The 25,943-nt window shown below is 46.9% G+C and overlaps 1 long non-coding RNA gene and 1 pseudogene across 3 annotated transcripts; one reads left to right on the plus strand and one right to left on the minus strand.

Moving 5' to 3' along the window:
- Window positions 1–342: 342 nt before the first annotated feature.
- Window positions 343–10,874, minus strand: LOC115943900 (uncharacterized). 2 transcript variants are annotated; one of them, XR_004078474.2, is made up of 4 exons: window positions 10,167–10,658; window positions 9,684–9,838; window positions 5,663–5,952; window positions 343–4,719 (listed from the first exon to the last, which is right to left on the minus strand). It is a non-coding gene; the product is annotated as an uncharacterized LOC115943900 (long non-coding RNA). The 2 variants fall into 2 exon arrangements; XR_004078473.2 differs by lacking the exon at window positions 5,663–5,952 and having other exon boundaries at window positions 10,167–10,874.
- Window positions 10,677–19,542, plus strand: LOC102744346 (malignant T-cell-amplified sequence 1-like; annotated as a pseudogene). The gene is made up of 2 exons (XR_014144301.1): window positions 10,677–10,761; window positions 17,538–19,542. The product of XR_014144301.1 is annotated as a malignant T-cell-amplified sequence 1-like (transcript).
- Window positions 19,543–25,943: the final 6,401 nt, after the last annotated feature.

Here is a 25,943-nt window from a genome sequence, read left to right on the forward strand (position 1 = left end):
AAGGAAAAATACTCTCTTGGACAAACAAAATTTGAGGATTTTGTAGATCTGCCTGTCAAGAAATGTTAAAAGAAGTTCTTCAGAGAGAAGGAAAATTATATAGGTAAGAAACTCAGATCTACATGAAGAAAGGAAGAGTGTTAGAGAAGGAATAAATGGACTTCTCCCTCCCCTCACGTCTTGATGCCAAGCCCATACTTGGATCCCCAGGCCCATGCTGAATGATATGGACATGGAGCACGACGGCTCTGTGGGCTTAAAAAAATAAAGATTTGCTTTCGTGACCCACAGCTGCAACCTCTAATTTAAAGATACTGCAATGGACATAGCAAGTTCTCTGGCTCATGGAAGGGAGAAATCTATTCCAAAGACTGTGAGCAAAATTTGGAAATAAGAAATAAAAATATGATGAAAGCTATCTTCCCCTCAACTTTACAGAAGTTGTTACATACCTTATTGCGTCATATGCAACAGAATATTTCCCTACAGTGTTAAAGAAAAACCAATTTGGAAGAAAAAAATATAAAAAGAAAAAAGAAGAACCGGAGCTGGACAGTAGTAGTTAATGCAGTAAAAGCAGGTTTTATTCAGAAACTATTGCAACAGGGGAAAAAGAGGCCTCAGTATAGAACTGGGCCCCATCCCTAGGACAGCACAAAATGGGGACTAAAAAAAGCCAAAGAGGAGGGTCAGGGTCAGGGGATGGAAAATTACTAAGAGGCAACCTCAGGAATAGAAAGATTCTAGTTAAACAGACCTGACAGGATTCTTGCTGAAGGCAGGCCAGGGTGGTCAGATGCTGTACAAAGGAAAACCCACAGTCTTTCCACCCCTGAGTCTTTCTCCTGTGAATCTCCCTTACTACTCACACAAAACACTTCACTTCTGGTCACCAAAAGAGTGGTTTTTTTCCCTACATGAAGCAATTCTCCATGACATCAGCTGGGGTGTCCTGCAATTCAACTCAATTCTGACACTATCTGTCCAGAGATAGCATCAGGTTCCACAGGTTAAGGTTCAGACCCACAAAGCAGCCGCCCCTCCCCCACTTCAGATGCCAATCCAAGTCCAGGTTATCACCTGTGCTTCTGACTGATAAGCTCTAGAGTGGAACTTCCAACAACCCCTTCCGTAGGTTCAATTCATTTGCTAGAGTGGCTCACAGGGCTCGGGAAACACTTCTGTTTACCACTGTATTAAAGGATGTGATAAAGGATACGTGACCAGTTAGATGAAGAGATACACTGGGCGAGGTCTGGGAGGGTCCTGAGCACAGGAGCTTCTGTCCCTATGGAGCTGGGGTGCATTACCCTCCCAATGTGGATGTGTTCATCCATGTGGAGACTCTCTGAACCCTGTAATATTGGGATTTTTATGGAGGCTTCCTCATGTAGATCATTAACTCCATTTCCAGCCCCTTTCCCCTCTCTTGAGGATTGGTGAGGGGCAGTGGTATGGAGCCGAATAGTCCAGCTCCAATCATGGCTTGGCCTTTCTGATGACAGTCTCTGTCCAGGAGTCATCCAGGAGCCCCTCCAGAGTTGCCTCATTAGAACAAGACATTCTTACCACCCAGGAAATTCCAAGGGATTTAGGAGTCCTCTGTCAGGAGCTGGGGTTGAAGACAAAATATTAGAACAAGAGACGCTCCTAGTGCTCTGAACACTTGGGAAATTTAAGGGTTTCAGTTCCTGTGCCAGGAACTGGGGGCAGACACCAATATATATGTTTTATTTTCTCACAGATACCAAAGCGGGTAGATGAAGAATATTATCAGATGTTGAGGGTGGAGAGTTCTCTCTAAACTGACTTGACAAGATTCTTGCTACAACTGGGTGGTGCAGGATAGCCAAGGACAGACTACAAGGTCCAGGCCTAGAGAAGAATGACTAAAGTTTAGTCAAGGAGAGTCTTTGTTCATAGCTACTGTGAAGCCAGTTAAACTGTGGTATCATGTTGACACTGATCAGCCAGAGTTTTAAGAAAAAGGAACTGAATTATTTGAAGTATAGACATCATGGCTTTCTTTAAACACCAAAAATTATTACAGATTTCCAAACTAAACATGAAAAGGCCACCAAAGCATCCTTAATTTTTAGTAAGGTAAATATCAATCACTCTAAGCCACATAAACAAAAAGGCCTTTGGGGGTGTTCCCCTCCCCCTTTATTTAGAGTAAAGGGTTCCTGAGACCCAAGTGAGAAGACCATTGTGAATTATCCCCAGCCTTAACAGGTCCCTTTCTTGCACCGACTTCAAGAAGAGCCATCAAGAGAGAATCCTAAGTACCTCTCTGTAAAAGCCCTTGGCCAGGCCTACATTTTTTAGTTCTTTTAGGCCAGTGAGCTGGTGTTTGGTGAGCTGAGGGACTTTGGACCACAGTTAGCTTTTTTCCTCTCTGTTCTCTTTCTCTTTTGTTTCTTTTTTTCTCATCTTTATATAGTTTGTTAGTACTGTTAGGGGGCATTTCTTTTTTTTTTTTTAAAGATTTTTATTTATTTATTTGAGAGAGAGAATGAGACAGAGAGAGAGAGCACGAGATGGGGGAGGGTCAGAGGGAGAAGCAGGCTCCCCGCCGAGCAGGGAGCCCGATGTGGGACTCGATCCTGGGACTCCAGGATCATGACCTGAGCCGAAGGCAGTCGCTTAACCAACTGAGCCACCCAGGCGCCCCTGTTAGGGGGCATTTCTAGTTAGTATTGCTAGCAGTAAGTTGCTGAGCTGCGGGACCTCACAGCCATGCCTGCGACCAGGAGACCTGCACTGACAACCACTGGCTCCTCAAGACCTTTGGCCAGGGCGGCTTTGCTGAAGTGAGGTCGGTCTGGCACAACCTAAGTGGGACAGAAGCATCCATGAAGGTCATTAACAAGAGCCAGCAGAGCTCCTCCAGCCTCCACAGACTATTCCTTGAAGTCCAGAGCCTGGAGGCCCTGAATCACGACCCTTGAGTCATGAAACCACTCAAGGTGACTGACACCACGGAAACACTCTATCTGGTCACGGAGTACACTACAGGCACTTGATCACCCACTGGACCATGCCTGCATGAGAAAGGAGCAGCCCCGGAGGCAGATTCTGCCAGATAGTGTTCACTGTGTAGTACCATTGCCAGGAGGGTATCATCCCCAGGGACCTAAAGCCAGAGAACCTGCTTTTGGAAGCCGACCTGAACATCAAGGTTGTAGACTTTGGCTTCAGCAATGAGTTCACTGTCGGCCATAAGCTAAACACCTTCTGTGGTAGTCCCCCTTATGCCAAAAGTACAACAGCCTCGCAGTGGCCGTGTGGAGCCTGGAGCCATCCTCTATACAATGACTGTCCAGTGACCAGCAGATGCCTGCCTTTACAGGACTTTGGGGAGCTGTGGGAGTGGGTACTGAGCGGAATATACTGCATTCCCCTTTATATGTCTGTGGAGTGTGAAAACCTACTAGAGCAATTCCTGGCCTTCAATCCCAGTGAGAGAAGCGCTTTAGAGGAAACCATGAAGGACCCCTGGATGAACATGGTCCATGAAGAGGAACTAAAGCCTTACATCCAGCCACCCCCTGGGCTACAAGGACCCCTGGCAGAACTGAGGTGACGTTATCCATGGGTTATGGGTGGCACCAGATCCAGGACCTGCTGATGGGCTGGAGTTATGATGACGTGATGGCCAACTACCTGATCCTAGGCTGCAAGAGCCCCAAGGCGGAGGGGTGGACCACTGCTGTGAAGCCCCCACCTTCAGCTGATCCTACCAACAGCTGCTGTCCTTCCCCATCCTGCACACTTCAGCCTAGGGTCTCTGCCAACACAAAGAAATGCGGTTGTGGTGAGCCCATCATTCCCACCTTTGTTGCATTCTGTAACTCAGAAAGTTGGCAGCCTGGGGAGGACTGGGAGTCAGTGGAAGGCCAGCAGCCCAGCCAAAGTGTCTGCCAGTCGCCCACCAAGCCTGGAGACAAGGACCCCCCAATCCCTAGCACAGTCCCCAGTGTGGCCCTGGGGCCTCCCCTCTACCCACAGCACCTACCATCCATGTGGTAGAGCCCCACATGGAACCAGCTGCCCTCGGGGTTTATCCTACAACAGAAACTCCCTCCATCCTGGGTGGCCCGGTGATGGGACCCCAGCCTCTCCCTTTGGCAACAGCCAGGGCTGACAGGGGACTGTTGGGAGCTTCTTCAACTTCCTCCTCAGACAGATACCCGTGTTTCAGGCTGCCCAGAAAGAACTGGCGTGGCCCTTCAAACACAGTGAAGCCAGCAAAAGCTCACATGGTGGATAGCCGAGGCAGGGATAAAACCAAAGACTGCTTTTAAAGAGGGAGCAAGAAGATCCTGAGTTGCACAGAGCCCAGCGACAGGTGTGGGAGCCGAGCCAGTGATGAGGCGACAGCTGCGGAGACGGGAGTGGTGCAAGGAGCTTACAGCGCGTGCACAGGGAAGCCGAGGCCTGCGTGCAGGGGAGGATAGTAGGTGCGGACTGCCAAGGCACTCTGCATGGGATTCAAATCAAGGGAGTACCTGCACTTCCACAGCATTCAAAGGCATTGAATCCAAAATGCTGGTGAGCTTAAAGGATGGTTGGGAGCCAATGGGGAGATAAGTAGAGAGGCTGGCCCTTTGTCCCAACCTGGATGAATCTTCAGAGACTGAACTGTTGTCCTGGGGCACTTCTTCCCTCCTGCTCTTCTGTCTCTTCCTCCATGTTTGTCAGGGAGGGGAGATACTGCTGTAGAAATAAACACAATAAAGAAACATTTAATGGGGAGGCATTTAACTTCCATTTTCTGAGTTGCTTTTAAAGCTGGATTGTGGGAGGTGATTATTGATTCAACTGGTTGTCATTCATGTTTGTCTTAGAGAACACAGGGTTGACACTCCCTTGAGCAGGTTTGATAGTAGTGATATTAACACCAACAAATAACAAGCCACAGACTTTCTAGACCATTTCAATTCCTTTTAGGTACAAGTGCCCATTGAACACACGAGGAAATGAATGTTGAGTGGGGTTAAGCACTTTGTACAATCATGGTGCTGGTGAGTGGCAAAGCTTGTATCAGGAGCTTGTGCTTTGAACCCCGGCTCTATGGCCTCCCGTGACTCAGGCCTGGGGCCTCTGCAGTCCTGGTTTTGACATCCTTTCAAGGTTGTTACACTGTGTCTCTGAATTAATGGATAATTCAGGAATATAAGAGATGAGACAACCAACCACTTGTGAAGTAATCTTCAGAGCTCTGGGTGAATTAACCTGTCTGCAGTTCCCTAAATCCTTCTCTGCATTAGTCCTGAGTACAAACTCTACCTCAAAAATGTTAGGAAGAAAGATGAAGCTGTCCAGAGTGCTGGAAACACTAAGGTTGTCTGGAGCCTGTTTAGCTGCAGGGAAAGTGCCTTGTAGGTCCTTTAGCACACAAGTGAGCCCCCCTGGTGTTAGAGCCTGATCCAGCTCTAAACGGATCTAGGGTGGTGCCTAGCAGGGTGGCCTTCATTCTCTTCTGCCTCATGTCAAAGGGCCTCATGTCTTATGAGCTAGAGAGCAAGTGTAGGGTGATGGCTTCCAGATGAACTCTTGTATATTTAAAATTCACTTACTAGACTCAAGAGCCCCTCTCCCTATCCCAATCTTTTTTATTCAGGTACGAATTAGAACTTGCCTGAGGACACCCACTCACCCCTGAACTGCTGGGTCACACCTCTGCCCAGGGGATCTGCCACAAGTGTGCTCTGGGCCTCTGTCCTCTCAGGCACTGGGAATAGGCATCTCATTTAGGGTGAGATTTGAGCTTTTTCCAGAGTCACACTGCTTGGTGAGGTCACTGAAGAGTTTTGGAAGGGTCCTTGATTGAAAGTTCTTTTTTGGCATGTCCTCTAGGTTGAGGTACAACCCTTCGGCATAGGCTTTCTTGATTATCATAGTGCTTGGCACTTAACAGTTCTTCACAAATAGCGTTTTCCCTTTTTCCTGCAAGGGAGTTACAAAGAAAGAATTGCATGGATATTTTGGAAGAGGGAGAGAGACACTAGGTACAGCTAGGGTGAGGATCAGGAATTTTTGTTTGTTTTTAAAGATTTTATTTATTTATTTGACAGAGAGAGCGAGAGAGCACAAGCGGAGGGAATAGCAAGGGAGAGGGAGAAGCAGACTTCCCACTGAGCAGAGAGCCTGATGCAGGGCTCAATCCCAGACCCCTGGGATCATGACCTGAGCCGAAGGCAGATGCTTAACCATCTGAGCCACCCAGGTGCCCCAAGGATCAGGAATGTTTTGTGGATGAGGCAGATTTGAAGTTGAGGCCCGGCCAGAACTCATGGGACCCTGAGTCCTCATGTGAGGCGGGTCACATATTCTTCTGAGGGCCATCATTTCTTTTCCATGGAAGCTGCTGGTGCCAGTTTCCACGCTACCTGCTGTTGGAGGGCAGTTTTGAGTTTGTACACAACACAGATCCATTGGTGGTGGTTGCCTGGAGCCTTGGCTGGAAAGGATCCTGAAGTCAAGGTCCGGCTCAGCAGGAGGGAGTCCTACTTTTCAGGTACCTGTAATAGTTATAGTTCCTAGTACTGCCTTCACTGTGGCTCCCACTTGTAATGAGATGATGTTAAATGACTCCAGGGCAGAGTTAGGAGGATGAACATAACCTGGTCACTAAAGGAGCTTCTGGGTCAGAGAGCTCTCTGATCGCCACTGCATATATCCAGGCATGCTATATTTGCAAGTGCGTGTATTTATAGGCACTGCGGTTGTGTTTTGGATTTGCACCCTGATCCAGGCATTAATTTATTTAAAAGAATATTTTAACATTTTCAAAGAGTTGAGCATCTTTAAATTCCCCATTTCTGTTATTTCTAATTTTACTGCATTATGGCCCAGAATTGTAAGATGTTAAAATTTTTGTCCTTTTATATTTACTAAATATATCTTTTTGTTTTCAAAATATAATGAAAGGTATTTCTATTTCTTTGTGAGTTGTCTTGGTTTGTTAAAAAAAAATTCACTTTGTTATTTGTTACTACATTCTTTTGGGTAGGTACGTACAGTTCAGTAGTACTTTTATTGTTTTGCATATTTTTGTTTTTTTTTAATCATTTAAACCTTCATTCTCTCTTAAGACTTTTCCTTTCGTGCCTCCCATGCTCTAGATTCTATGATTTAATATTTCTCAGTTAAGACTGCTTTCAGCTCTAGATACTGGAAAATCTGACACACAGTAGTACGAACAAGCAAGGATAGGAGATGAGGCCAAAAAAGTAGGCAGGGGCCAGGTTATCTGGTTATCTAAGCACTTATTTTATTTTCTCCCCGCCCCTCTAAGCTTTTATTTTGTTGCAACAAGAAGCCAGTGGGAGGGTTTAACGGGGGTGGGAGTGAAGGGGGGAGTTGGGGGGGTGTGGGGTTAATATATATCATGTCTTTCATGTTTTCTATGGAGCACCCTGGATGCTGACTGGAGAATGGACTGTAGGAGAGTAAGAGGGGAAGCAGGGAGCTGGGTTAGGAGGCAGTCTTTGCAGAAGACCAGTAAGAGAGGAGGGTGACTGAAACTGGTGTAGAAATGGAGACAGTGAGGAGTGGCTGCAATCAGGATGCACGGCAACAGGACTTGCTGGAGGACTGCATGTGGGATGAGAAGGGAAAAAGAGCCAGTGATGACTCCTGAGTGCTCCCCTCAGAAAAGAGGATCTAGGCCTGGGGGTGCTCAGCAGGTAGATGGTATTCAAAGCTGGGAGCCTCCGTAGGTTCGCTCTAAGAAGAGAGGGCCCATAGGAAAAAGAAGGGGGCTGAGGATCCCAGAGAACTTGTGGAGGAGGAGGAGCAATAAGAGGAAGACAGAGTAAGGCGGGAGTGAATCTGGAGGGAGGCAAATCCAGAGAAAACTGTTTTAAGATGGAAGAAGTGCTCAATCGTGTTTCAGCTAAAAGGCTGAGAAAACAAAAACTTAATCCTGAATTCAGTAAAATGGCAATCATTGGTGACCCCCGTGAAAGCCACTTCAGTGAAGTGGTGAGGAGGGAAGCTGGACCGGAATCGGTTTAGGAGAGAAGATGAGGAGAGGTAGCTTGAATGGAGCAGAGAAGAATGGGAAATGGAGAGGACCCGGGGGTCAAAGGAGGTCTGTGTTTAATATACAACATTAGGGTACATTTGTGTTCCGAGGTTGGCAAGGGATCATTACTGACACAGGACTGCAGAACTCTGGGGTCAGAATCTGAAAGGCCTTCTCAGCCCCCACTTTACTAAATTATAACCTCAATCTTTAAAATCAATGGGATTTTGGGCACCTGGGTGGCTCAGTTGGTTAAGCGACTGCCTTCAGCTCAGGTCATGATCCTGGAGTCCTGGGATCGAGTCCGGCATCGGGCTCCCTGCTCGGCCGGGAGTCTACTTCTCCCTCTGACCCTGCCCCCTCTCATGCTCTCTCTGTCTCATTCTTTCTCTCTCAAATAAAGAAATAAAATCTTTAAAAAAAAATCAATGGGATTTTTGCCATCTATTTCATGATACAGGCATACCCACAGAATATACCCCCAATTAATGTTTTCCTGGAAGAAGATTTTAATTTTTAATACCCAAAGTGCATAGCAGTCATTTGTCTCTCTAGTTTAAATTGAGTCTTCAAAAAATATACTTTGAACAAGGAAAAGTTTCATGTTGCTTTCAAATACAATCAGCAGACCATCAATCACACTAGTCACTTTGCAAATCTTTGGAGTGTCGTCAAGATGTACAGTATCTGATGCTGCTGGTCTACAACACAGCACTGCTACTGCACAAAAAGCAACCGTATGCTAACAGCTGTATTATTTTTTTGATTTAATTTTTTACGTATGATGTGGAGAACAAAGGCAAAAGAAATAAGGAAAAAAAAAATTTCCTTACAACTTACAGCCCATTGACAAGTCCTTGAGACAGGCAGAGTGACCTTCTTCTAAGAACTCAACTCAATACTTGCTAGAAGCAAAAGGCAATCTTATCTTAACATTAGCCCGACATCCAGGATCTTGTAAGTCTTCTTTAACATATAAAAATTCCTTTGGAAACTTCCTGTATCTCTACTGCCACCTCCCTCCACCTCGCCAAGATATGTTAGCAATCATCCTCCAAGCATACGGCCCACTGATATACATCTGATGGGTCTCATGACTAAGGTTTTCCTAGACAATAGTAAATGCCCTTTTCCTAACGACAGCTAACCCCTCAAGGTCCTGAAAACCTGGCTTCCAAATTCCTTAGAGATTTACACTATCCCTAACTCCCTTCCAACTTGAAAGTCTATAACCAGCCACTCCTCACGACCCCAGTGCAGATCTGCCCTAGGGTCCTATCCCCTGTGCTTTAATAAAACCACCCTTTTTGCACGGAAGATGCCTCAAGAATTCTGACTGTTCACTCCGAACCCCAACATTTTCACAGCAAGTAAACTCTCACCCCAACATGGGGCTCGAACTCACGACCCAGAAATCAAGAATTGCAAGCTCTTGTGACTGAGCCAAGCCAGACACCGAAGAATTGGTAGGGTTTTTTGATGGACTTGCTATGCCTTATAATTTTTTGTTTAAAATAATGGGAAATAAGGTCTCCTTAGAATTTGTTCTCAGAGAAAGTCCTGACATTTCAGGCATAGACTATTAACAATCACTTAAAGGCATATGACTTTCCAGCTTCGTCTTAGTTTCAAGTTTTTAATTACTTACCTTGGAAATTACTTAACTTCATTTCTTCCAAATCTGGCAGTAGGACTGATGCTCCAGAAAGTTATACCATGGATATTTTGCTTTTTTTGCATCCTTCCTGCACAGAATTGGAGCTTTGCTGAAGTGAGTTTGAGACGTGTGTAGTGATGGAGTAACTGGAGTTAATCAGAAAAACTAAATGGAAAAACGACTTAAAAAAATTATCACTATAACCCCCAACAGCAACAAATTGTTTAATTATTTTGTGGTTCTGAAGGGATATTTAAAAAGTTATATTTAAAGGGGTTCCAAAGGAGCCGGGCAGTAGGGCAGAAACTGTCGTACTACCTTCCTCCACAAACTTCCCTGATCTCTTGGGAAGGACCAACGGGAGCTTGTGGTCCTGCTGGCGGTGTGAATGAGGCCAAGGGGGCCAGGATAGGTCAGGGGAGTCAGAGAAGTGGCTTGCGCGCGGTCCCCCAAGGGGATTAGGAGCTTACTGACCTGCCCGCCTGACTTTCCCATCTGTACCACGCAGAATTGGGCCTGTCCACTGTCATGTTTCTCCTTTTCAAAACACCGCACTGGGCAGTCAGTCCCTCTAATAAGCTGTTCAGCCAGCCCAGGGCTCCAAGGGGCACTCTGCGGGGAGCCACACCACCGAGGGTCCATGGGGACGATTATGGCAGCCCCGAGGGACAGAGGTGACGGCGAGAAAGGTGGCTTTGAAAAGGCAAGTTCCAGGTTTCCAGGTACCGGTATTTCCATCGTAGCCGGTGGGTTTACGTTTCAAATACCGACTTAAGAGCTTCCGCACGGGTTCTAAGAAGTGTCACCAACCGCCAAGTCCGCGCGAGTCCCTAAGCCCCAACCCCACCGAGGGCCGCCTCAACGTGCGCGGCCCGGCGGCACCGCGCATGTCCGAGGGGGCGTGGCTCGGAGGGCGAGGCGAGTAGAGGCGGGAGTGAGGCGGTGGGAAGGGCGGGGCGCGCTGAGTCGTGGAGGTTGGTACCCATGGCCAACTCCCCTCAGGCTGTCAGATGGGCCGGCCTGCGAGAAATCCGGCTTCGGCCACAACAAATGGCGCCATCGGCAATTCGTAAGGATGCTCTATCACGATTACAGCGCGAGTCAGGCTGTCCGGGGCCCGCTGGGCCGCGCTGTGTCCCTGGCGGCGGGGCTTGGGGGAGATCCGCGCTCCTCCGGGCTTGGCGGCACCGCCCCTGGGCCGCGGAGGGGCGGGGCGGGAGGAGAGGCCTCTCCCTGGGCATGCTGGGAGCTGTAGTCTCTCAGTCGCTCCCAGCCAGCTGCTTTCAGGGCTGCAGGACTACAACTCCCAGAATGTGCTAGGCGCTGGGTGTTCATTGTGGTTTAGCCTTTGCTTAGATTTTGTGGCTCTGACACTTTACTTACCCCATTCCCATTCCTATTTGCTGCACTGATTGCTTTGTTGTTATTTCCTAGAGGCCATTTGGTTGTTTCTGTATCTTGCAGTGTTTTTAGGGAGTTCACCCTCACTACATAAAGTCACTGCGCAGTAAGTACAATAGCTACCTACTTGTAGTTCTCATGTTTGTCCTCTCCAATGAAGCTGTGAAGAATCTTAGTTACTTGTAGCTCCTCTCATTCTCATGCGAATGGGGCCACTTACCAAGCTGGGCACCTCGTCTTTGGTCTCATTGATATTATCTTTTTCATCTATTTTGAAATATACTCTGCTAGTAACATGGACACTGACAGACATTTTTACATATCTAACATCTCCATGAAGAAGGCCTATGATCCCCATTTTACAGGTGTGGAAACTGAGGCTCAGAAGGGTTGAGTAGCTTCCTAAACCTCATACAATTTCTCTGCACCTTTTGAGTCTTAACCTGGAACTCTGCCTCCCAGGTATATACACTTTGTGTGAAAGAAGATAAGTGTTTACAGAATTTTGGCACAAGGAGCTGAAAGCAACTTAAATGATTTTAATTTGAATACAGCTTTGCACAACTTCTTTCTTTCTTACTTCAAACTCCCAGATTCCTGTAACTCTCAAATATGCATTGGGTAGTTTCAAGAAAGGTAGATTCACAAAACTTCTTTTCTTTTTCCCAATATTAAAGTGGCCTTACTTGGTGTATTTTAAGATGCAGGAGAGTCAACGGTGATGTTATACTTTTCAAATGATCAAATTCAGGAACATCAGCCAACTTAGCACTGAGCAGCTGGACAGATCTGCAGTGCCTGCTGCTGCTGAGCAGTGAGCTCTGGGAAAGCGAGCTCTGGCAGATCCTACTCTGGCTGGGCGCTGTCTTCAGTAACACTGGCCTGTGAGAATGTGAGCTCCTGGATCTTGTATGGCTCTGACTGGCTTCTTGATTTTTGTGGTTTGTTTGTTTTTGTTTTTTATAAGGGAAGTGAAGTTTAGAGATTTATTTATTTATTTATTTATTTATTTATTTGAGAGAAAAAACACAGAGGGAGAGGTAGAAGCAGACTCCCTTGCTGAGCAGGGAGCCCAACGTGGGACCCAATCCCAGGACCCTGAGGACCATGATCTGAGCCAAAGGCAGATGCTTAACTGACTGAGCCACTCAGGCACCTCGGCTTCTTGTTTTTAATAACAGTTTAATGGTTTGGGGTGCCTGGGTGGCTCAGTCATTGAGCGTCTGCCTTCGGCTCAGGTCATGATCCCAGGTTCCTGGGATCGAGCCGCACATCGGGCTCCCTGCTCAGCGGGAAGCCTGCCTCTCCCTCTCCCACTCCCCCTGCTTGTGTTCCCTCTCTCACTGTGTCTCTTTCTGTCAAATAAATAAAATCTTTTTTTAAAAAATAAAAATAACAGTTTAATAGTTTGAAAGTGATCATGTGGTGGATATGTGTTTTCTTTCGTGTGTGTGTGTGTGTGAGACAAATAACGAGCCTAATAATTTCATATGAACCCATGGCTGTTCTCAACCAAGGACAGTGGTGGAAAAGCTGATTTGTGTATAATCACTGCCTTCATACTTCGTACAGAGAAGACATGTCTTCATGTCTTTGCCTTTTATATCTTGCTCGTCTGTGCCAATGTGCTATTTTAGGGGCAGTGCTAATGGTTCAGATTGCAGGGTTCCCTCACATACATTTCCAATTTTTTCCTTGTTTGGGCTTAAAATGTAGTAACATTATTATCTTAAATGGCATAAGTATCTTTGTTGATGAAAAAATTCTATTGCCAAATACTTCTCCTTTTTTAAAAAGATCTTATTTATTTATTTGAGAGAGAGAGAACGAGCAGGGGGGAGGAGTAGAGAGAGAGGGAGAAGCAGGCTCCCCACTAAGCAGGGAGCCCGATGCGGGGCTCTATCCCAGGACCCTGAAATCATGACCTGACCCGAAGGCAGACGCTTAACCGACTGAGCCACCCAGGCGCCCCTTTTCTTTCTTTTTTTAATGTTTTTTATTTATTTATTTATTTTTAAAGATTTTATTTATTTATTCATGAGTGACAGAGAGAGAGAGAGAGAGAGGCAGAGGGAGAAGCAGGCTCCCAAGGAGCAGGGAGCCCGATGTGGGACCCGATCCCAGGACCCTGGGATCATGACCTGAGCCGAAGGCAGACACTCAACCATCTGAGCCACCCAGGCGCCCGAAGAGAAGTATTTTCTTTATATTTTTTAGAGTTTTACAAAATATTCAACTGTATTCTAAGAAAACAAAATTAAAACAGGAAAAAAAATAAAAGCAAAACTGACTCTTTACTGTCCCTTCAGGCCCAGTCCTGTAGAAGTGTGTCTCTTTCTCCTGTTCCCTCAATCCTGCACAGACTTCATGCCAGCACGCGGAACCCTGGACTGACTGAACTCACCTGCCGACACACCTGCCTCCCCAACTATACCTTGAGTATCTGCTCTGACTCATCCTTCCCACCTGTGTCTAAAACATGGCCTAGCTCACTGCAGTCACATATGTGGTTAAGGAGTCCATCACTTCTATATCAAGGCCATGGTCTTGTTAGAGAAATATAACCTCTCATATTCCCTCTTTGCAAGCATAGCCTTCATGGAGACTGGGACATATTAGTACAAATGTTGGAAAGGAACTGATTTTCCCATCAGTCCCTGACCCAGTGCAATCATCACAGAGACACGGGATGATGACTGTAGCTCAGAGCCTTGGACACCTTCCAGATGCACTTAGAAGATGCACTTGATCCAAGTGGAGACACCTTCCTATTTACTGGAAACAAGCTTTCAATTCAGGAGAAAGAGAAAGTCCCTACTGACCTGTACGTCACAAGATATTTCATGGATAGAAGTAGAACTACAGATGAGTTGACGAGAGAGACATCCCGGGACAAGGGCTCTATCAACTCAGTCTGTCACTGCCCTCAGGAAGCTCAGTCTCATCTTTTCTCTCGCTCATTGAGTCCATCTAGTGACATCTCTGTTACTGACCTCTCTTCCCATACACAACTTCTCCCAGTCCAAGCCCTTCTTGTCCTAAAGGCCACTTGGGCTTCTGAGACTCTTCTGCCTTATTAACCCCAGGTTTGTGCCCCAGAAAAGGTGTGTGGGAAAGTATTTTTGAGCAGAGATTTTTCAAATGGCCTCCAGGACAAGCCAGGTTAACCCTGCTTCAGAGGGAGAGCCTTGGAGCAGGTGACAGCAATCCTTTGAGGGCTTTAGGCCTCAGGATAAAGCCCAGAACTTGACAGTGGAGCAGATCTCTGACATTGAATGCGCCCATTTAACTTTATGTATGCGGAAACTGAGCCCAGAGAGGTCAGATGACTTGCCCATCAACACACAGCCTATACATGACCTTGCACCCAGGAGTAAAGTGCCCTTCACACTCCATTGGCCTGTCTTCTTCCACACCTTTACCTGCTAAAATCAGATTGAGATGAAAACTGGCAAAGCTCTGGCGTACAGCAGTGGTTCTTAAACTTTGTTGCACATTAGAATCACTTGGAGAGCTTAAAATAATACTGATGTTTGGCTGCATACAAGATCAACGAAATCACAATTTCTGGGCTGAGTTCCAGGTGACTGGGGTACTGGAATCAATGCAAACAGCTTGACTTGTCTGTGCCTGGGAATGGGGAAGGGTGGGAGGGGACAAGTGGCCTGCAGGGTCCAGTCCCCTTCTGGCATCCTGTGGGCCTATGATTCTGGTAGGGGGAAGCTGTGGGGCAGGGGGATTGCTTGGGTCTACTGGGATTTAGGACTGCTTTCAAGTGGGGCCTGCACCTACCCGAGAATTTTGATGGTCTACAAATTATTTCTGCATCCAGAGGAGCTGGACCAGTCCACCAAGCTCTCTCAGTGCTGCCATTTAGAAATAAACTCGGTGCTTGGGAACAGGGGAAGGGCTGACTGTGTTCCAGGAAATTTCTCCCTGGCCTCTGGGGAATATTCTGACAGTGTCTCTGAAGATGGAGACAAATGTCTTCTTTGGTTAAGAAGTCTTTGGATGATTTAAACATAGGTTTACAAGTTACTGTTTTGGTAAGGTAGAAAACTGTAGTATTTAAAAATTAAGAGCCAATTTTACGATTTTAGAGCCAAATATACTTAGATTGACTGATAAATTGTTTAATGCAGACACTGGTAAGAATAAAAGCTAAGGGATAAGGAGCTTTAACATTAATTTCTATTTTCATAAATTTTATATTCATTATAGTCTAAAACTGGGGTCTATCCATGTCTATATATTTCTGTGTATCTCTGTATCTCTATATAGCTTTGAGATGTGTGTAACTATTTGGTAGGTGCCAATTCTCCTGCAGCACCCAAACTTTCTTTGGAGAAGTTGTAACACTTGTTCATACTAGTGTAAGTAAAGAAAAAATGTTTGGGTGGGCTAGGGCCTCTGTAATGTGGTCGAAGAAGAGAGGAAGTTGGCTAAGAAGGCTGGTCCCTGGGGAGCCTGGGTGGCTCAGTTGGTTGGGTGACTGCCTTCGGCTCGGGTCATGATCCTGGAGTCCTTGGATCGGGTCCCGCGTCGGGCTCTCTGCTCGGCAGGGAGTCTGCTTTTCCCTCTGACCCTCCTCCCTCTCATGCTCTCTCTCTATCATTCTCTATCTCAATAAATAAATAAAAATCTTAAAAAAAAAAAAAAAAGGCTGGTTCCTGGCTCTCTGGGCTTCTGCTTGGACACCTGGGAAACCCTCATTCATTCTTGACCAAGTAACAGGGGACCTAGAGGAGTGGGGTGAGCAGCCCTAGCCAGATGCCCTCCATGCAATTCTCTCAGCTTACATCATAAGTATGGATTACCCTCAAAGATCTTCAAAGTTCTGGGTTCTTCTGATTTCTTTAGTTTTCCTACGAGTCTTGCCAGGGCTGTCACAAACTAAATCAGTTTTACCAGTTTTTGTAGAGTGATTATCTATTTCTTTTTTTTTTTTTATTATGTTATGTTAATCACCGTACATTACATCATTAGTTTTTGATGTAGTGTTCCATGATTCAGAGTGATTATATATTTCTATGTCTGCCATGATCTTCCATCTTCTCAGTCCCTGAGATAGCTGTTTTTGGTGAGAAAATATTTTAAAGAATGGTTATATATTATTTTACAATATACAATTTTATGTAGTGATTATTTTATAGTTATGTTATTAATCTCATTTTATAGAGCAGTTATGTACATATATATTTTTGACAGAGCGCGAGCACATGAGTGTGCTTGCTGGGGACAGGGGAGAAGGGGCAGAGGCAGAGGGAGAGGGAGAGAGACAATCTGGGTGGGCCTCAATCCCATGACCCTGGGATCATGATCTGAGTCAAAATCAAGAGTGGGACGCTTAAACTGACTGAGCCACCCAGGCACCCCAATTATATATTTTAATATTACAGACTTTGCTATAGGCCTCCTGTGAGGTCAGCTTCCACCCACAGAGCAGCTTCACCCATGGATGGGCATTCCCTGGGGCTCCTGAATCCAATGGCCCAGTGCGGTGCAGCAGTGGACCAGTTGCAACAACTGTCAACTGTGATGGCCACATACGACTCAGACAGAGCCTTCCATAGGCTGCACCACAGTTCAGCTTCAACCTCTGATCAATCCTGCTTCCTCCCTACCCTGCCACAGAGGTTGACAGCTAATCTATATCCTGCTTGCCAAAATCAATCTCAACATCAGCTCCCAGAGAAACTAACTCAAGACAGATGGGAGTGGGAAGGAAGGCACTTTGGAAAGGGATTTTGGAACTAGATTGCTCCCTGGCTGGCTGGCAATGAGAACCCCCTCACGGACTAGATGGAACACCCATGCACCTATATACCCATGCCAGATACAGCTGGCAGTCTAAGCATTAACACTCTCACAGGTCATGGGATAGTAAGTGCTGGTTGCCACTGAAGCAAACAGAGATGCTTTGTGTAGCAAGAAAGCTGAGACCCAGACCCAGGACTAATTAGAGTGGCCAAGCTCTTGGTAAGGTTAGTCAGCTACCCACCGTAGATCTGTTAGGCTGTGTGGTGTGTGTGTGTGAGAGAGAGAGAGACCCTAAAACTTGGTTTTGGGGGCTTTGGGTGGATGCCCCCGAACTTTCAACCAGACTCCTTGGAGCCTGCAGAAATGGCCCACCCCGTCCCTATTAAGAACAAGTGCTGTCTCTCCATTCTCTTCCTACAACTAGAATGATTGTTCTAGCTCTTCTTTCTTCCCAACTCCTGCCTTTTCAGCTACCGGTGGGAAGGGAAATTGGTAGCCCCAAATAAGCAGGCAAAATGGGTGCTAGATTCAGAGGAGTGGAAGTAGTCCGTTTTCGTTAGAGCCCTAACGTGCGGCTGGCTGTCTCCTTTTCCAGATGACGACAACAGTTCCGACTGTCACTGAGGGCTTTCCGGGGTCAGGGGAGCTGCTGGACTCTTGCTAATTCAATTTTTTCCATTCCAGTCTCTTCCCTATCATCTCCCCCTTCACCCTGGAACGTGTTCAAGAAATTTGATGAAAAAGAAAATGTGTCTAACTGCATCCATTTGAAAACCTCAATTATTAAGGGTATTAAGAACCAAGTGATAGAGTAATTTCCAGGTGTGGAACCATGGCTTAATCATATAATGCCTAAGAAAGAGTCTGTCAAAATATGTGGTGCCATGAACATATAGAAATCCTTACAGTGAATGGCGAGTTACTATTTTTTAGACAGAGAAGGGCCTTTTTATCCAACCTTAAGTTTACTTCACAAATATCCTTTTATTCTGCTGCACCAGCAGGTTGATAAAGGAGCCATCAAATTTGTACTCAGTGGAGTAAATATTATGTGTCCAGGCTAACTCTTCTCCTGGTGCAGTAGATAGGATTGTTGCAATCATGGCAGAAGGAAAACAGCATGCTCTGTGTGTTGGAGTCATGAAGATGTCTGCAGAAGATATTGAGAAAGTCAACAAAGGAGTTGACATTGAAAATGTCCATTATTTAAATGATGGTCTGTGCCATATGAAAAATATATAAATGAGCCTCAAAACAAATACACTTGGGCAAAATATGGATATAGTGCTTTATCTGTGTTTTTGTCTGTGTGTGACAGCATGAAGACAATACTTCTGTGGCTATGCTGAATAAATTCAATGGATGCTAAAAAAGAAAAAAAAAAAAAAGAAGCACTTGTTATCACCTTGCTTGGAGACAATGCAGACATCTCTCTCTGCAAGACAGCATCACATCCCATAAGACCTGTACCTGTCTTCTCTCCTAGCCATCAGGCTATAACTCCCCCAGAAGAGCTGCATGACCCAGCTGGGAGAAGACATGTGGGGCTGAATTCTCAGGGTGTTTGACCCATGGCCAGACCACAAAGATGGGGAGCTCTCCTGAAATACAAGATTTAACACCCTGGCAAATGCCCCAGGAGATAGTGTGACCCCAATACTGGGATGGCTCCTAGACGCATGGAGAAAGTTATGGCCTGGGCTACGTGAAGTTGAAATGCCAGAATGGCTGACAGTGGAGGGGGTGGGACAAGATGCCATATGGAGCTGTGGCCCTTGCCAGAGCAAGGATCATAGTGCATGCCCCTGGGACTCTGGTTGAGGCTGTGCTGTCCACAGTGGAGGGGTATGTACCTTTATAAAGCTCCTGGAATTCTTCCTGGGCCCTTGTAGAGACAGAATACTGGTGCATGGGAAACCAAATGGCCACATGCTGAAATGTTTGTCATGAGCTGAGTTTTATGAGACGCACCAAGGCTTAAGGGCAGGCAGGGCCAGTGCCATGTTTACTGCTGGGATCAGGCACAAACGTGAGAGGGCACAGGTGAGCTGCATGAGAAAGTGGCCCAGAACCCCGTGTCACCCACCACTGCTGCACCAACACTCTACTTCAGCTCACACCTATGGCTATACGGTGGATTCCCTATGTCCAAGCTTGGTTGTGTGTGGGTGTATAAACTGAAATGCAGACAGCAACTTCACTGGAACCTCACCCAGCAATGGCTCAAAAAGACAGTGGTGAAGGAAAACACCCCTAAATGGGGAATATGCCTGGTCATCCACCTGGGGTAGGAGAAGTGGATCAAGGTTAGAATTCATACTGACGTATGGCAGTAGGGAATGACCTGGCTGGCTGGTGAGGGGCCTGGAAGATTGGGGATGAGGAGGTGTAAGATGGAGGCATGTGGATGGATGACTGGGAAATTGTGCACATTTTTGTGTCATGTTAATGCCCATCGGAGAGCATCCAGCACGGAAGAAGAACTGAATAGCTAAGACAGCTGATGTTGGCCGGTCTTGGTCATTGGCCACTCCAGTGTTGGCACAACTGACACATGAATTAGAGTGGCCACGGTATGAGAGATGGAGCTCATTAGCATGGAATGCAACCTGTTAAGACTGATTTAGCTGTTGTCATCACTGAATGCCCAGCTTGCCTGCAAGACACCAGCACTGAGCCACCTGCAAGGCATCATTCCCAAGGACACCAGCCAGTTAGCCACTTAGCCACTTAGCAGCAAGTTGACGGTTTTCATAGGAATGGACATTCTTGGTCTGAGCTTGCTTTCCTGCTTGCAGGTCCTCAGGCAGCATCACTCTCTGAGGCTCATGGAGCATCTGGCCCATTGGTATGGGTGCCTCAGAGCACAGCACCAGACCAGAAGACACTCCCCCTCCCCCTCCCGACACACACTGAAGGAAGTGCAGGAATGGGCCATGACTGTGGGGTCCTCTGGCTGAGTCAAACATGGTACCTCCAGAGGCTGCCTGCTTGATGGACTGTTGGGGCGGTCTGTGGTGTGGGTGAAGTGCCAGTTTGGAGGTGCGCTCCATGAAGATGGGCACTGTCTTCTGATTTTGTAGTGAATCAGTACTCAAGATAGCAATCTGGATGCTCTCTACAATTCAGCAATTTAATAGAGCAATCTGGTCAGTTTTCTCTGAAAATCATAGCAGCATTTAAAGGGTCTCCCTCGGGTGCCTGGGTGGCTCAGTCAGCTGGGCGTCTGCCTTCGGCTCAGGTCATGATCCTGGAGTCCTGGGATTGAGTCCCACGTCGGGCTCCCTGCTCGGTGGGGAGTCTGCTTCTCCCTCTGGCCCTCCCCCATCTCATGCTCTTCTCTCTCAAATAAATGAATAAAATCTTAAAAAAATAAAAATAAAGGGTCTCCTTCATCCCAGATACTGATGCAATGGGTCATGTATTGTTTTGGAGGGATGCCTGCTGGGGAGGCATGGAGGTGTGTGTATGTGCGAAAAGCAAGGAAGAGGAAGGGTTGTAGGTTTCAGAATTTAGCAGCTAGAAAGTCTAGTTCCAGCTACCGTTCTGAAAGATTGCACAGTTGGTGCTGCTGACCTCAGCACAGGGCCACCTCAAGTCTCAAGGTTTTGGGGATGAGAGTTAATTGATTTAAATGAATAAATTGCCCCAAGACTTTCTAAATAAGAGAGCCTGAGCCTGAGGCATTGTTAGAAACCTCACAGTGAGTTTAAATGATACAGCGTCAAACAACTCTTTATAAGGCTCTTAAAAAAAAAAAAAGATTTATTTATTAGAGAGAGAGCACAGCGTGGGGGGAGGGACAGAAGGAGAGGGAGGAGTGGAGCAGACTTCCCACTGAGTGGGGAGCCTGGCACGGGGCTTGATCTCACGACCCTGAGATCATGACCTGAGTTGAAATCAAGAGTCAGACGCTCAACCAACTGAGGACCGAGGTGGTCAACGGGCTCTTGAAAGAAGTGGAGACAACCTACATGAAGCTGCTTCAGTTCTGATACCTTTTGAGGATTTGGGGGCAATGAGACATGGTGGAAACACACTTTCTATGTTCAGTTACTGACCACTCTTAGGAACATTATTACTGCTGAGTTGTCTCGATAGAGCAGATGTTTTCAAAATATGTCTTCTTGGGTGATCCAGAACAGCTTCACTTTCATCTGCTTCCTCTGAACCGGGGGGTGGGGGGATAGTAATTATTCCAGGGCTAACAACATCTAGAGGCCATGGAGGGAGTGATGAATGAACATGAAAGAAATGATCAAATCCAGTGTAATAGTAAAATGATTTTATAGAGAAATGGTAAAAGGAATTAATTGCTCCATGTAGCAATGCTCCCTCTTCCCGTGTTATATGTTTGTATAAAAGAAAAGAAATCTGCTTCTCGAATAGATATTGTAAATCAAAACTTGGATCTGAACAGGCTGGAGAGTTTTTTTGGAAAGGATTTTCTCCCTAAAAAGATTATTATATGTATTTTTAAAGATTTATTTATTAGGGCGCCTGGGTGGCTCAGTTGGTTAAGCAACTGCCTTCGGCTCAGGTCATGATCCTGGAGTCCCGGGATCGAGTCCCGCATCGGGCTCCCTGCTCAGCAGGGAGTCTGCTTCTCCCTCTGACCCTCCCCCCTCTTGTGCTCTGTCTCTAAAATAAATAAATAAAAAAAATCTTAAAAAAAAAAGATTTATTTATTAAAAATCTTTTTAAAAAAGTTATATTTATTGGGGTGCCTGGGTGGCTCAGTCATTAAGCGTCTGCTCAGCGGGAAGCCTGCTTCTCCCTCTCCCACTCCACCTGCTTGTGTTCCCTCTCTCGCTGTCTCTCTCTCTGTCAAATAAATAAATAAAGTCTTTAAAAAAAAGTTATATTTATTTAAATATTCTCTACACCCAACATGGGGCTCAAACTCCTGACCCTGAGATGAAGAGTCACACCCTCTTCTGACTGAGCCAGCCAGGCACCCCTCTATAGGATAAAATTCTAAAGGATTTGTAACTTGGAGTATTTCTAACTGAAAGAGTATTTGATGCTACCAGTAAGATAGGGTGTTGCTGAATCCTCCTGAGGCTTCTAGCAACAATCCTTTCTGTCTTAAAGGTCAACGTCTCCTCTACCAGATCTTTCCCCAATCTGTGTTTAGAAACATTGTCGAATCTCCTCTACCCTCAGAAGCCCTCTGTAATCTGCCCTTCTTCTCAGCTACTGCCTTTGTTCTCATGCCCATCACAGACTCACTGGGTCTGTGCTTGCTATCTCTACTTTTCCCTCTGCCCATCACTTCAACCCACTCCATTTGGAGCTAGAGTCAACATGGCCAGATAACCACTTGAATCTAGAAAAATGGATCATGGATGATTCTGAACCATTGAGCCTGGGTACCCAGGAGAGAGGGGACATCCACAGGGGAGTTTGAAGTAGCTGGTGGAGGAGGAGAGGGAGAGAAGTGTGGTTTTATCCATGATAACCATTCATGTGAAGATGCTACAGAGCCCAGATGTGAGGGCAGGAGAAATCAGGGCTGGAGATAAGTACTTGGGGGTCAGAATAATGGTTGAACTGAGAGGTAGGAGCTCCACAGGTACCAATGCTTCTCTGTCCTCCAGAATGTTCTGCTTCTAGGTCAACTGCAACTCCCACACTCATTCCGTGTGTGACATTGGGCCTGAAGCCTGGCCTCTGTGAGCCTGTTTCTTCATCTGCGAAGTGTGAAAACTCCACCCATCTTACAAGGTCTCTGAGGACTCAGGGTCATACTACTATCATCATTTATTGCCCTCACCTCTCCAGGTAGAGCAGAGCAGAAAACTCAGCACATTTCTTTCCTCTCTTCAGCCTCATCTCCACTCTTTGGAGACATCATCCCTCTATTTCCCAGATGAGGATACAGAGGCCCAAAGAGGCACAGTCTTGCTCAGGGACCCACAGTGGAAAGGCCCCAGGTGCCTTCACCCTACCTCCAGCCCTACCACTGACAAGAGTTCTGTTCATTGAGCTCTTTATGTGTGTCCTGGGCCAAGCTGCGGATGGAGTGGGATGGGGTGTTTTGGCAGCCTGGTTGAGTGGTACCTGCCTACCCCATCCCCACTGGAGTCTCTGGCCCCCGGGCTGGAACTGAGGCCATGTCAAAGGCGTTACCTCCCTGGAGAACCCCTTAGGCCATGCTCTGCCCAGCAGAGTGCCTCAATTCACTGTCTGAAGATGTGAGAGAAAGTTTCCAGGTGAGCAGGTCTCTCTCTGTAGAAGGACCAGGGTGGATGAGGGAGAAGTTCTTGAGGATTTGGCACTCCTGAGTATGGGAAGAGAATGAGCTGTGTGGTGGGGAGCTGAAGCCTTATTTGCTCTCGCTTCAGTCCCCCTCAATTTAAATCATCTCTCCTGGATGCCCAGGGAGCCCCAGAAAGGCCTATTCAGGACCCAAAGGGGTCCTGAAAACCCCAGGTAGAAGGGTTTTAGCTCAACCCAAAGAAGGAGCCAGGTAGGAAGTGAGAATCCCACCACTGGGACATGCAAATCAAGGTCAGAATACCCCTGGAAGGAAGAGCCTAGGAATAGTGCAGGGTCTTAGACCAGAGACTTACATCTTGAGAGTTGATAAAGGAGAAGAGGAAGTTCCCAAGGCTCAGGAAAGCAACTCAGCTAGGTCTTCCATAGCACACACTGGCCACCTCTATCCAGTGCTCCATCACCTTGGCTCTGTTCTGGGACATCATGCTTGGGTTGCCAAGGCAGTTGGCCACACTGTTGAACTGGGTTATGGTGACATGGACTATGAGTTCCAGGTGTTCATTGCCAGGCTTATTCTTGTGGGACCGGATGGGGCCCAGGCACTGATGTGGGCCCCACCTTGAACAGATCCTGGGGAACAAGGGGAATGTCATTCAGCTCTGCCATACCCCAGCTTAGTGTCCCAGGCAGGGGTCACAGGTCAGAGCTGGAGCTCAGGAAGCTGAGGGTGTGGCCGGAGCCTTGTGGGAGTCCCTGGGTTTAGCTCTCTTTTCATAGTAGGCAACCACTACAGGATGATCCAGGACCCATAACGGGCAGGGAAGGGAGAAAAACATTTGTACCCTGACCATCCTCACTAACGTCAAACTCTAGAAGGTGGCTCAAGTCAGCTCCTCCCAAAGGGGCATCTTCCACCCATCCTGATCATCTCTCTGGTCCTACCCCCATTCAGATTCATATTCCACTGTGGCAGCTACAATCATGGGTTTAGTTTGTTTGTCTTCCTTATAGTTAGGTACACATCAGATGCCTAATAAGTGCTGAGGCTGCTGGGTGGGCAGAATGGGTGGGTGACCCTATGGACCCGGCTGCACACAGTGAGTTCCCCTCCCCCACCTTTCTATCTGTTCTGCCTCATTTAATCTGCACAGCCACTCTGTATAGTATGTCCTACTAGTGTCCATTGTTCCTGTCCACAAGTGGACAGTAAAGGCTTCGGGTTTAAAAACGTTGCCCAGGTCACACAGTTGGTAAGCAGTGGAGCTGAGATTTGGACTCAGATCATAAGAGTCTGAATCAAGGAAAGGCAGGTCTGGGGCAGCTTAGGGCAGAAGGAAATCCTGCCCCAGCCCCTCCCTGAGAGCCCAGCTGTTCACTGCATCCATCAGAGTCAACTGCTCTGCCACCAGTTTGGGAGGGAAGTCCATGAGGTTGGGCTTCCCCTTTAGCTGGTTCTTCCTGGTCACAAGCCAGGGGCAGGAAGGCTCTGAGACTGCAGCTGGCTCTGTCTCTGTTTTTGGAGCTAGAGATAGAATTCCCACTACAGCTGATATTTGAGCTGACTCCATCTCAGGACCTGACACATATATGCTGAAGTAGATGTTAGCACTTGCTCTGGTTCTGGAGAAGCTGATGGAGGTGACACTAGCTCTCACTTGGGAGTCATTGTAGAAACAGGTCTCAAGCTACATCTAGCTCCATAGTAGACCCCTTTTCTGGCTCTACATCTGGAATGATCCCTGAAGCTGGTGCTAGAGCAGAATAAAGAGAAAGGTTTACCTATATAACGGACTTACCATGTGCTCTTCCCCAAACAGGAATGATCCTACTCCCTTGAAAGGAATACCCAGCCCATGGACCCCACCCCAGGTAGTCTTTCTGGATCACAATCCCCTTTGCCCTGTGATTCTGCCTCAGTAGGCTCTAGAGGTTCCATAAGGTGAGTACGGTTCTTCAGGTCTTAGTTATGCAAATTGACATGCATAGGGGCCAACTTTAGCTTGAAACATGGATGGTGAAGTGACTGCTAGGTATCCTACAAATTCTGGTCAAGCCAGGTACTCAAGATGGGAGGGAGGGCACTGAAGAGAGTCATGTGTGGGGCAGAGTCAGAGGCCTGGCCTGTCACTCCTCACTAGGCTCCTACAGCACCTTTTTATCAGTATGGGTCCCAGAGGACAGAGTCAGTGCACTTCCAACTCCTCTGAGCCTGTCCTTGCAGTGGAAGGCTTGGTTATTCATCAGGCCTGACAGAGAACCTGTGGACATCTAGTCTTCCCAGTGACATTCTTCTCCCCATGGTCATGGCAGAACTTGCCCCATCCTCCATGCATCGAGACATCAAGACACTAGTAATTTGAGGTAGATTTGTGAGCAGACTGCTCACCTTATCTTCTGTTCTGGGTCCCAGTTGTGGAGGTTAGGAGATGGAGAGGGGCAGCCAGAGCAAGATGGGACTATGGAAGGGATGGATCTCTCAGGAACAAACTCAGCCCAGCCTGCACTGTGCTTCCTGGGGTGTGGGGTTGGAACCACATTCATAGTTCTCTTTGATTCATTTCCTCATGCAGGGAAAGACCCCAGATCTCAGCCCTCCCATGGAAATCAAAAGATCCATGAGATCCAGGGTTCTGCCAGTCCCTCCCCAGCTACAGCCCCTATATTCTCCCATCCTGTTCTGTGGAGACAGGAGGTCTCCTCCTGTTTTAATTGGTCCTGTCGTCCATCATCGTGGTCAGAATATGAGAGGATTCACCCATATCTAAGGAGGCCTCAGGGTGACACATCTAATGTATTGTGGATACGTCTACTTATAATATCTAGAGTAATTATCTGACTCAGACCGGAACTGAGTCCCAGGGATTGTGT

The sequence above is a fragment of the Leptonychotes weddellii genome, chromosome 1, assembly GCF_054177405.1.
Source record: "Leptonychotes weddellii isolate Sample4059 chromosome 1, ASM5417740v2, whole genome shotgun sequence".
Lineage (NCBI taxonomy): Eukaryota > Metazoa > Chordata > Mammalia > Carnivora > Phocidae > Leptonychotes > Leptonychotes weddellii.